Source organism: Thunnus thynnus, chromosome 17, assembly GCF_963924715.1.
Source record: "Thunnus thynnus chromosome 17, fThuThy2.1, whole genome shotgun sequence".
NCBI lineage: Eukaryota > Metazoa > Chordata > Actinopteri > Scombriformes > Scombridae > Thunnus > Thunnus thynnus.
This window is the reverse complement of record NC_089533.1, coordinates 18,462,289-18,475,322: the sequence shown is the minus strand read 5'-3', so window position 1 is coordinate 18,475,322 and position 13,034 is coordinate 18,462,289. Positions and strand designations below refer to the sequence as shown.

The 13,034-nt window shown below is 35.4% G+C and overlaps 1 pseudogene; it reads left to right on the top strand.

The window, feature by feature from the left end:
• The first annotated feature begins 147 nt into the window (after positions 1–147).
• LOC137168345 (uncharacterized) lies at positions 148–9,095 on the top strand (annotated as a pseudogene).
• The last annotated feature ends 3,939 nt before the right edge of the window (positions 9,096–13,034 follow it).

Sequence of the window (13,034 nt, the reverse complement as noted above, 5' to 3'; positions counted from 1 at the left end):
CAACAGTCCATCCCTCTTTTATAGCCTGTCAGTATCCTTCTTTATGCAAAGTGAACTTCCTCACAGTCTGCTATAAAAACTTGATATCATGCTGTCAGTTGCAGCAGAAGAAGAGAAGCTCCCATCAGATCACCTTCAATACCAACCATGTTCTTTGTAGCTCTGCTGCTGCTGCTGCTGCTGGATCCTGTGAGTCTCACTGAGGCAGAGACACTGACAGTATGATCACAGCACACTGACTGCTCACTGTTATTACACTGATTCAATACTCAACATGTTTTCCTCCACAGGTGTGAAGTGTGAACAGTTGACACAGCCAGCCTCAGTGACTGTGCAGCCAGGTCAACGTCTGACCATCACCTGTCAGGTCTCTTATTCTGTTAGTGACTATTGGACAGCTTGGATCAGACAGCCTGCAGGGAAAGAACTGGAGTGGATTGGAAGTGCACTTGTTGGATCCACCACAGCCTACAAAGATTGACTAAAGAACAAGTTCAGTATCGACTTAGACTCTTCCAGCAACAGAGTGACTCTAAACGGACAGAATGTGCAGCCTGAAGACACTGCTGTGTATTACTGTGCCAGAGACCCACAATAACACAAACCATCAGCAGACCTGAACAAAAACCCCTCAGTGCCTGAACACTTGTAACATGAAGCCACCTGAGGAGGAGCCCTCAGACCACTAATGATTTCAACACCAGTTCACTGTTACAGTAAAGAGAGAAACAACAATTATAATAATATTAAATAGTGGAGGCATTTACCAAAAAGTGTTCTATCTCTCAGACTCACAATATTAAATTTCAAGTGGTGAATTTGTTGCAGCATTATTTCAGTGGACAACTACACTTTAAAAGCTTTCATCTAATAAGAAATTAAACATAAATAATCTTTCTTTATGTTAGTTTTAGTTTTAGTTTGTGGATCTACATAAATTACTTTTGTCAGTCTGGACTAACAATGAGAGGAAGGACTGAACAGGACAAGAAATGTAACATTTTCTCCTTTTACTCGTGAGAATACAAGTTTTACAAGAGTTTTACAAGAGTTTTACAAAACACTTTCACAGTCTTCGGTACGATCTGTCTCCAGTATAGATACAAACATTACAGGTGACCTCAGTAGATCAAAATATTAGCAAAATGCAAATAAGTTAAATAAGCTGTGGTATTAAAATAAAATAATGTCATTAATAACTGACAATAACATTATTATTATAAACAATAACAGGTTGTTTGATGTCTTAGTCCTCTGTGTATTGTAGATGCCTGTCAAATGACAATGACAAAATGACAATTCTTGTAGGCAGCCATTGTTTTTTTTCATGTTTATGAAAATAATTTTAGTTACCTGAGTTTAGACTAAGATGGATAAAAACAAACATAATGTCATCTCATGTTTGTAACTTGAAGCCACCAGAGGAGGAGCCCTCAGACCACTAATGAGTTCAATATTAGTTCCCTTTTACAAAAAGGAAAGAATAAACAGAATGAAACCTTAATGTATGTATTGTAAAAACCCATAATATGAAAGTATAAAACATTTTGTAAATTTACTTTTAACAAGGATTGAGTTCATGGTGTAGATACTTAAATGTTTTAATTGGTATTATATCACAGTGTATATTCCTATGATGAAAAAATTCAAGAATAATGTTTTATTTCTTAACTTTTATATTTATGAAAAAGACATGTAAGAGGCAACATTAACACATGCATTTCCCCAAATTATCTCCCGGTGGGTGAGATTAAGACTAATAAATACAAAACATAATGTCATCTCATATTTCAGTGAAGTTATTTTGTGTCATGATAATTCAGTTGCAAGTGTGTTAAAAATATGTGTTTGTTGGGGGAAACTCTGATATCCAACAACATGAGTTGGTTGTAACTCAAACTTGCAACACACAATTCAACTTTTGAAGAGAATTCTGATTAAGTACAATTTTCAAATTTAGATCAAAATTCATTTAACTGGTGTTGCAATTCTTCCATCATTGTTTTGTCTGTGAGGACGAGTCAGTTCAAAACTTGGTTGTCTTCCACCTTTACTGATCCGACTGCAGAGAGAGAGACAAACTGGTTACTGTAGTTTTCACTGACATTTGTTTGACACAAGAAACAGAGTTTATGTTTCACATTGGATATTTTATTTTTATTGACTAAAGAAGATGGGTATTAATAACATCCATGTACTGAGGAGTTGCATGTTTTTCATGTATTCTCATCAGTTTTCTTCACTTATATTCTTACTGGGGTTTTCTTTCCCACTGCCATCCTGAATGTTATGAGCACTTGAGAAAAACAAAACAAAGCAACATTAGTTCAGGAGGTACTTTTTCTATTAAAACTTAACTAAAATAACTATAAACTTTATATTAAAATAGATATTGAAAATTTTCAAAAGTTCAATGCGGTTCTCTCTCCCTGTGAGGAGGAGTCAATGCAAAACCTTGATGTCTTCCACCTCTACTTATCTGACTGCAGAGAGGATGACAGAGAACAGTGGACACACAGTTTAACATGATGGACTATAGGACAGGACTGCTGCTTTTAACTATCTGCTGGGCAGGTGAAGATTTCCACAATCTTTATCTGACATATTTACATTTGTATTACCAACTTGATGCATGTTAGGCTCTTTTTTCTGTCTTGACAGGTGTTGATGGTCAGACTCTGACAGAATCTGAACCAGCAGTTAAAAACAATAATAATAATAGTAATAACAGTCATCAGACTCTACTATTAGTCTCCAGTTAGACCAACATTAATGCTTCATGTGTTTGATTCTATGCAAACTCAGTGATCCTCCTTGTTTCTCAGCTATAAAAAATTCATATCAGACTGTCAGTGGAGATCACAGCACATCAGCTTCACCATAAACCGAGTTCTCTGTAGCTCTGCTGCTGCTGTTGGCAGCTGGATCCTGTGAGGAGCTTTTTACTGCTTGTTTTTCTTCCAATACAAACCTGATCATTGCTTGAGATCTTCATGTTGGTTCCTACTAGTGGTTCCAAAATCTCACCTTGTCATAAGTGACTGAACCTTTGCTCTACTCACCCCTCAGCTGCCTGATCTCAACCAACGAGTTTCACATCTCCTGATTGTCATTTGTTGTATTTGTTTTCAATATCATCTCATTTTACATCTTAGATGTTCTTTGATTTTATTTAATTAATAAACCTTATGTTACTGTATTATTAAGATATTACCGTTTAGAAAAATATATAATCAATTTTTAGATTTCTAATCAATCACTCATTTCAGGTTATGTGCATGTGAAGTATGAAAATCATGATGTAGACTTTCTTTCAGATGGGAAACAGTATATCATATCTCCTAAAAGTTATTTTTCGTTAAAGTTGAGACTTTGCGTTATGATAATATGAGCAGAAACTATTTCAGATGGTTGATTTTTGAGATCCAACAATTCAGAGTTTGCTGTAAGTGTTTTAATGTTCTGCATATGGTTGATTTTTCAGTTTTTGTTTTGGGATTTTCTTGTGAATAATTCTTATGCATGATATTTTTATGATTAAAAGAACAAAATTCAATTTCAAGCAAAAAAAATTCAGATCACAAACTTATTTAAATTCAAATTCATTTGGCTCAAGTCACAACTCTAATTATACATTATAATTGTCTCAGTTCAACAAACATCGGGTCTATGATGGCCAAATTCAATCCACTTCTTCCTGTGAGGAGGAGTCAATGCAAAACCTTGATGTCTTCCACCTCTACTTATCTGTCTGCAGAGAGGATGACAGAGAACAGTGGACACACAGTTTAACATGATGGGGTGTATGACAGGACTGCTGCTTTTAATGATCTTCAGTGCAGGTGATAAAAAATCACAAATCTTGTGTTTAAACTGTCTTTAAAAACTTACCAATATAGAGCAAGTTACCATTTTCTGTTTTGGTTTAACAGGTGTTGATGGTCAGACTCTGACAGAATCTGAACCAGTGGTTAAAAAACCTGGAGAATCCCACAGATTGACCTGTACAACCTCTGGATTCACATTCAGCAGCTACCGGATGAACTGGATCAGACAGGCTCCTGGAAAAGTACTGGAGTGGATTGCTTTTATACACACATCTAGTTCTTCTGTCTATTACTCCCAGTCAGTCCAGGGTAGATTCACCATCTCCAGAGATGACTCCAGCAGTAAACTCTATCTACAGATGAACAGTCTGAAGACTGAGGACACAGCAGTGTATTACTGCGCCCGACATTACACAGTGAGAGACAGTAATAGAAGAGTCATACAAAAACTACTTCCTCTATTTACCACCACTGATAACATTCATTCCTTTATTATCACTGTTTTGCAAAACTGATTGTGTTGAACTGTCAGTGATGAAAAGTAGTGATTGGCTGAATATTTAAGTCTTATTTGTAACCTTTATAAATATAGATTATTAAAATAGAAAAATGTTTGTATTTGGTGAAGGTTTATTTTTGTGTGTTTTTCCTTGGAAGCAACGTTTACAGATAATGTAAAAAGACTAGTTCTGGTTTCATTTTGGTAATTTAAAAAAAAAATCAAAAGTTCTGATTTGATTGTTTCTGAAACATAAGTTTTGATTGTCCAATACATAGTCAAAACCACATGCAATCCTGAAACTGAAGCATTTTACACCCTTAACAATATGTTTCAGGGAAAAAGGCTGTGCCAGATGCATTTACTCATTAACAAATCAAATATATAAATGCTACTTTTTGCACTTATTATTGAAGTAAATCTCAAGATGAACAGCAGGAAGCCTGAAGAAGATGTTGTGTATTTTTGTGTTTAAGACTGTGATTAAAGCTGGATGAACAAAAACTATGTCCTCCTTCTCTCATCCTCACTGATAGACTCTGCACAGTCTCACATTATTAATGTCACCAGCAGTAAACTCAACTTTTCATGATATTTACATGATCCTGATGCTGTTGCTGTATTTCTGTTTGAAAGAAATAAGTAAGTAAAGTCAACAAATAATTAAATAAATGTAATGAATTTAGAATATCATATGTAAAGCAGAGATGACTTCCATAAAAAAAATCTATTAGTCTCGAGTTAGACCAACATTAATGCTTCATGGGTTTGATTCTATGCAAACTCAGTGATCCTCCTTGTTTCTCAGCAATAAAAACTTCACATCAGACTGTCAGTGGAGATCACAGCACATCAGCTTTACCATAAACCATGTTCTCTGTAGCTCTGCTGCTGCTGCAGCTGGATCCTGTGAGTCTCTCTGGATTTGTCATACTCAGCAGTTCTTCTTTTTTGATATTTTGTCACAAAACATTTTCTTCTTTTAACAGATGTGAAGTGTCAACAGTTGACACAGCCAGCCTCAGTGACTGTGCAACCAGGTCAACGTCTGACCATCACCTGTCAGGTCTCTTATTCTCTTAGCAGCTATTACACAGCTTGGATCAGACAGCCTGCAGGGAAAGGACTGGAGTGGATTGGAATGAGATTTACTGGGGCTTCATACTACAAAGATTGACTAAAGAACAAGTTCAGTATCGACTTAGACTCTTCCAGCAAAACAGTGACTCTAAACAGACAGAAGGTGCAGCCTGAAGACACTGCTGTGTATTACTGTGCCAGAGACCCACAATAACACAAACCATCAGCAGACCTGAACAAAAACCCCTCAGTGTCTGAACACTTGTAACATGAAGCCACCAGAGGAGGAGCCCTCAGACCACTAATGAGTTCAATATTAGTTCCCTTTTAAAAAAAAGGAAAGAATAAACAGAATGAAACCTTAATGTATGTAATGTAAAAACCCATAATATGAAAGTATAAAACATTTTGTAAATTTACTTTTAACAAGGATTGAGTTCATGGTGTAGATACTTTAATGTTTTAATTGGTATTATATCACAGTGTATATTCCTATGATGAAAAAATTCAAGAATAATGTTTTATTTCTTAACTTTTATATTTATGAAAAAGACATGTAAGAGGTAACATTAACACATGCATTTCCCCAAATTATCTCCCGGTGGGTGAGATTAAGATTAATAAATACAAAACATAATGTCATCTCATGTTTTAGTGAAGTTATTTTATGTCATGATAATTCAGTTGCGAGTGTGTTAAAAATATGTGTTTGTTGGGGGAAACTCTGATATCCAACAACACAAGTTGGTTGTGACTCAAACTTGCAACACAAAATTCAACTTTTGAAGAGAATTCTGATTAAGTACAATTTTCAAATTTAGATCAAAATTCATTTAGCTGGTGTTGCAATTCTTACATCATTGTTTTGTCTGTGAGAACGAGTCAGTTCAAAACTTGGTTGTCTTCCACCTTTACTGATCCGACTGGAGAGAGAGAGACAAACTGGTTACTGTAGTTTTCACTGATATTTGTTTGACACAAGAAACAGAGTTGATATTCATGTTGGGTATTTTATTTTTATTGACTAAAGAAGATGGGTATTAATAACATCCATGTACTGAGGAGTTACATGTTTTTCATGTTTTCTCATCAGTTTTCATCACTTTTTGCTTACTGGGGTTTTCTGTTCTCTGACATCCTGAATATATGACATTTTGAGAGAAAAAACAAAACAAAGAATAACATGAACATGTATTCAAGAGTTACTTTGATACTTTTGTTTCTGTTAAAATGTATTAATATATTAATTCAATATTTCAAAATTTCAAAAGATCAATCCAGTTCTCTGCTTTCTGTGAGGAGGAGTCAATGCAAAACCTTGATGTCTTCCACCTCTACTTATCTGACTGCAGAGAGGATGACAGAGAACAGTGGACACACAGTTTAACATGATGGACTATAGGACAGGACTGCTGCTTTTAACTATCTGCTGGGCAGGTGAAGATCTTCATAGATCTGAATATGGCAGAGCTTTTATTAGTGTCAGCGGGTTATTTTTACTTTCCTTTTTCTGTTGACAGGTGTTGATGGTCAGACTCTGACAGAATCGGAACCAGCAGTTAAAAAGCCTGGAGAATCCCACAAACTGACCTGTACAACATCTGGATTCACAATCAGCAGCTACTACATGGTCTGGATCAGACAGGCTCCTGGAAAAGGACTGGAGTGGATTGCCTGGTATGAAAGTGGTAGTAATAGCAGAAGATTCTACTCTCAGTCAGTTCAAGGCCGATTCACCATCTCCAGAGACGACAGCAGAGAGCAGCTGTATCTGCAGATGAACAGTCTGAAGACTGAAGATTCTGCTGTTTATTATTGTGCTCGAGAGCCACAGTAACTGAGTTGGTTGAGCAGCTGTACAAAATCCTACAGTACTCATCTTCTGGGCTGGTAGCATTTAGTAATCGAGTATGTTTAGTAATAAATTACAGCAACATTTGTTTCTGTATTATGTAAAGTTGTGTGTTCCTCAAAAATATTTTTACTAAACATGAGAGACATCAACTTTCACGATACATTTGTCGGGGTGTAAAATAAAAAAAATACAAACTACTACAAATAATAATAGAGATGTTTAAAAATAATACATATTTTTATGAATTAAGACAACATAATGTCTATAAATAATGTGGAATCATAATATGAAGGAGTAAAAAAAGTTGTAGATTTCTCTACAGAATCACTAGAGGTCAGTGTCAAGTTTCTCTCTCCTCTTTTACAATAAGGAAACACTCAGATCTGCTTTTCTCATTAATCTTAACTGACTGACACTTGAATCCTACTCTGAACTAAAGCCTGATTCTCCTGCTTGTCATGTACATGGTGTCAAAATGTGCTTGAAACAAAAGTCATGTGTGAGTTTGATTCAGGTAATTTTGAATAACAGACAAAAGTCATGTGTGAGTTTGATTCAGGTAATTTTGAATAACAGTTTGAATCTATATGATATTTACCATCAGCAGTGACTGCAGCTCAGTCTGTCAGTGTCAATTCATCATCTCAACAGACAGGAAGTAAATCTCAAGATGAACAACAGAAAGCCTAAAGGAGCTGTTGTGTATTTTTATTAAAGCTGGATGAACAAAAACTATGTCCTCCTCTCATCCTCACTGATAGACTCTGCACAGTCTCACATTATTAATGTCCTCAGGTCAACTAATTCAAAATTACACAACACAGTCATCTGAGTACCACTGATGTATGACTGAGCTTTAAAAGTAAGATTTCATCACAAAAAATATAATGTTAATATAAATGAAAAATCTGACTCTTCCATCACATACTGTAGCTTCATTGAAACCATTGCTGAGAGAAGACAGCAGTAATCTATAAAGTCCAAGTTTCTTTGTGTGTCTGTTTCTTCAAACATTTGAAAACACTGAAACCATTCAACGTCTTTTATGCAAACTCAACTTTTCATGATATTTACATGATCCTGGTGCTGTTGCTGTATTTCTGTTTGAAAGAAATATGTAAGTAAAGTCAACAAATAATTAAATAATTAAATAAATGTAATGAAATTAGAATATTATATGTAAAGCAGAGGTGATTTCCAGGTGTGTTTTCACTTTGCAGATATACAGTAATAACAGTCATCATACTCTTCTATTAGTCTCCAGTTTGACCAACATTAATGCTTCATGTGTTTGATTCTATGCAAACTCAGTGATCCTCCTTGTTTCTCAGATATAAAAACTTCACATCAGACTGTCAGTGGAGATCACAGCACATCAGCTTCACCATAAACCATGTTCTCTGTAGCTCTGCTGCTGCTGTTGGCAGCTGGATCCTGTGAGTTTCTTTGGATTTGTCATAGTCAGCATTTCTTCTTTTGTAGTGTAACTTGATAATTTGTCACACAAAACTTTCTTCTTTTAACAGGTGTGAAGTGTCAACAGTTGACACAGCCAGCCTCAGTGACTGTGCAGCCAGGTCAACGTCTGACCATCACCTGTTAGGTCTCTTATTCTCTTAGCAGCTATTGGACAGCTTGGATCAGACAGCCTGCAGGGAAAGAACTGGAGTGGATTGGAATGGAGCGTGTTGGACAAACCTCATACTACAAAGATTCATTAAAGAACAAGTTCAGTATGGACTTAGACTCTTCCAGCAACAGAGTGACTCTAAATGGACAGAATGTGCAGCCTGAAGACACTGCTGTGTATTACTGTGCCAGAGACCCACAATAACACAAACCATCAGCAGACCTGAACAAAAACCCCTCAGTGCCTGAACACTTGTAACATGAAGCCACCAGAGGAGGAGCCCTCAGACCACTAATGATTTCAACACCAGTTCACTGTTACAGTAAAGAAAGAAACAACAATTATAATAATATTAAATAGTGGAGGCATTTACCAAAAAGTGTTCTATCTCTCAGACTCACAATATTAAATTTCAAGTGGTGAATTTGTTGCAGCATTATTTCAGTGGACAACTACACTTTAAAAGCTTTCATCTAATAAGAAATTAAACATAAATAATCTTTCTTTATGTTAGTTTTAGTTTTAGTTTGTGGATCTACATAAATTACTTTTGTCAGTCTGGACTAACAATGAGAGGAAGGACTGAACAGGACAAGAAATGTAACATTTTCTCCTTTTACTCGTGAGAATACAAGTTTTACAAGAGTTTTACAAGAGTTTTACAAAACACTTTCACAGTCTTCGGTACGATCTGTCTCCAGTATAGATACAAACATTACAGGTGACCTCAGTAGATCAAAATATTAGCAAAATGCAAATAAGTTAAATAAGCTGTGGTATTAAAATAAAATAATGTCATTAATAACTGACAATAACATTATTATTATAAACAATAACAGGTTGTTTGATGTCTTAGTCCTCTGTGTATTGTAGATGCCTGTTCACCATTTTAAAAAATGTCCTTTCTTGTAGGCAGCCATTGTTTTTTTTCATGTTTACGAAAATAATTTTAATTACCTGAGTTTAGACTAAGATGGATAAAAACAAACATAATGTCATCTCATGTTTGTAACTTGAAGCCACCAGAGGAGGAGCCCTCAGACCACTAATGAGTTCAATATTAGTTCCCTTTTACAAAAAGGAAAGAATAAACAGTATAAAACATTTTGTAAATTTACTTTTAACAAGGATTGAGTTCATGGTGTAGATACTTAAATGTTTTAATTGGTATTATATCACAGTGTATATTCCTATGATGAAAAAATTCAAGAATAATGTTTTATTTCTTAACTTTCATATTTATGAAAAAGACATGTAAGAGGCAACATTAACACATGCATTTCCCCAAATTATCTCCCGGTGGGGGAGATTAAGATTAATAAATACAAAACATAGTGTCATCTCATGTTTTAGTGAAGTTATTTTGTGTCATGATAATTCTGTTGCAAGTGTGTTAAAAATATGTGTTTGTTGGGGGAAACTCTGATATCCAACAACACAAGTTGGTTGTAACTCAAACTTGCAACACAAAATTCAACTTTTGAAGAGAATTCTGATTAAGTACAATTTTCAAATTTAGATCAAAATTCATTTAGCTGGTGTTGCAATTCTTACATCATTGTTTTGTCTGTGAGAACGAGTCAGTTCAAAACTTGGTTGTCTTCCACCTTTACTGATCCGACTACAGAGAGAGAGACAAACTGGTTACTGTAGTTTTCACTGATATTTGTTTGACACAAGAAACAGAGTTGATATTCATGTTGGGTATTTTATTTTTATTGACTAAAGAAGATGGATATTAATGACATCCATGTACTGAGGAGTTACATGTTTTTCATGTATTCTCATCAGTTTTCATCACTTTTTGCTTACTGGGGTTTTCTGTTCTCTGACATCCTGAATATATGACATTTTGAGAGAAAAAACAAAACAAAGAATAACATGAACATGTATTGAAGAGTTACTTTGATACTTTTGTTTCTGTTAAAATGTATTAATATATTAATTCAATATTTCAAAATTTCAAAAGATCAATCCAGTTCTCTGCTTTCTGTGAGGAGGAGTCAATGCAAAACCTTGATGTCTTCCACCTCTACTTATCTGACTGCAGAGAGGATGACAGAGAACAGTGGACACACAGTTTAACATGATGGACTATAGGACAGGACTGCTGCTTTTAACTATCTGCTGGGCAGGTGAAGATCTTCACTGATCTGAATAAGGCAGAGCTTTTATTAGTGTCAGCAGGTTATTTTTATTTTCCTTTTTCTGTTGACAGGTGTTGATGGTCAGACTCTGACAGAATCTGAACCAGCAGTTAAAAAGCCTGGAGAATCCCACAAACTGACCTGTACAGTCTCTGGATTCACAATCAGCAGCTACTACATGGTCTGGATCAGACAGGCTCCTGGAAAAGGACTGGAGTGGATTGCAGCTATCAGTTATGTCAGTTATGGTAGTGGTAGTGACACATACTACTCTCAGTCAGTTCAAGGCCAATTCACCATCTCCAGAGACGACAGCAGAGAGCAGCTGTATCTGCAGATGAACAGTCTGAAGACTGAAGATTCTGCTGTTTATTATTGTGCTGGAGACTCACAGTGACTGAGTTGGTTGAGCAGCTGTACAAAATCCTACAGTACTCATCTTCTGGGCTGGTAGCATTTAGTAATCGAGTATGTTTAGTAATAAATTACAGCAACATTTGTTTCTGTGTTATGTAAAGTTGTGTGTTCCTCAAAAATATTTTTACTAAACATGAGAGACATCAACTTTCACGATACATTTGTCGGGGTGTAAAATAAAGAAAATACAAACTACTACAAATAATAATAGAGATGTTTAAAAATAATACATATTTTTATGAATTAAGACAACATAATGTCTATAAATAATGTGGAATCATAATATGAAGGAGTAAAAAAAGTTGTAGATTTCTCTACAGAATCACTAGAGGTCAGCGTCAAGTTTCTCTCTCCTCTTTTACAATAAGGAAACACTCAGATCTGCTTTTCTCATTAATCTTAACTGACTGACACTTGAATCCTACTCTGAACTAAAGCCTGATTCTCCTGCTTGTCATGTACATGGTGTCAAAATGTGTTTGAAACAAAAGTCATGTGTGAGTTTGATTCAGGTAATTTTGAATAACACAGTTTGAATCTATATGATATTTACCATCAGCAGTGAGTGCAGCTCAGTCTGTCAGTGTCAATTCATCATCTCAACAGACAGGAAGTAAATCTCAAGATGAACAACAGAAAGCCTAAAGGAGCTGTTGTGTATTTTTATTAAAGCTGGATGAACAAAAACTATGTCCTCCTCTCATCCTCACTGATAGACTCTGCACAGTCTCACATTATTAATGTCCTCAGGTCAACTAATTCAAAATTACACAACACAGTCATCTGAGTACCACTGATGTATGACTGAGCTTTAAAAGTAAGATTTCATCACAAAAAATATAATGTTAATATAAATGAAAAATCTGACTCTTCCATCACATACTGTAGCTTCATTGAAACCATTGCTGAGAGAAGACAGCAGTAATCTATAAAGTCCAAGTTTCTTTGTGTGTCTGTTTCTTCAAACATTTGAAAACACTGAAACCATTCAACGTCTTTTATGCAAACTCAACTTTTCATGATATTTACATGATCCTGGTGCTGTTGCTGTATTTCTGTTTGAAAGAAATATGTAAGTAAAGTCAACAAATAATTAAATAATTAAATAAATGTAATGAAATTAGAATATTATATGTAAAGCAGAGGTGATTTCCAGGTGTGTTTTCACTTTGCAGATATACAGTAATAACAGTCATCATACTCTTCTATTAGTCTCCAGTTTGACCAACATTAATGCTTCATGTGTTTGATTCTATGCAAACTCAGTGATCCTCCTTGTTTCTCAGATATAAAAACTTCACATCAGACTGTCAGTGGAGATCACAGCACATCAGCTTCACCATAAACCATGTTCTCTGTAGCTCTGCTGCTGCTGTTGGCAGCTGGATCCTGTGAGTTTCTTTGGATTTGTCATAGTCAGCAGTTCTTCTTTTGTAGTGTAACTTGATAATTTGTCACACAAAACTTTCTTCTTTTAACAGGTGTGAAGTGTCAACAGTTGACACAGCCAGCCTCAGTGACTGTGCAGCCAGGTCAACGTCTGACCATCACCTGTTAGGTCTCTTATTCTCTTAGCAGC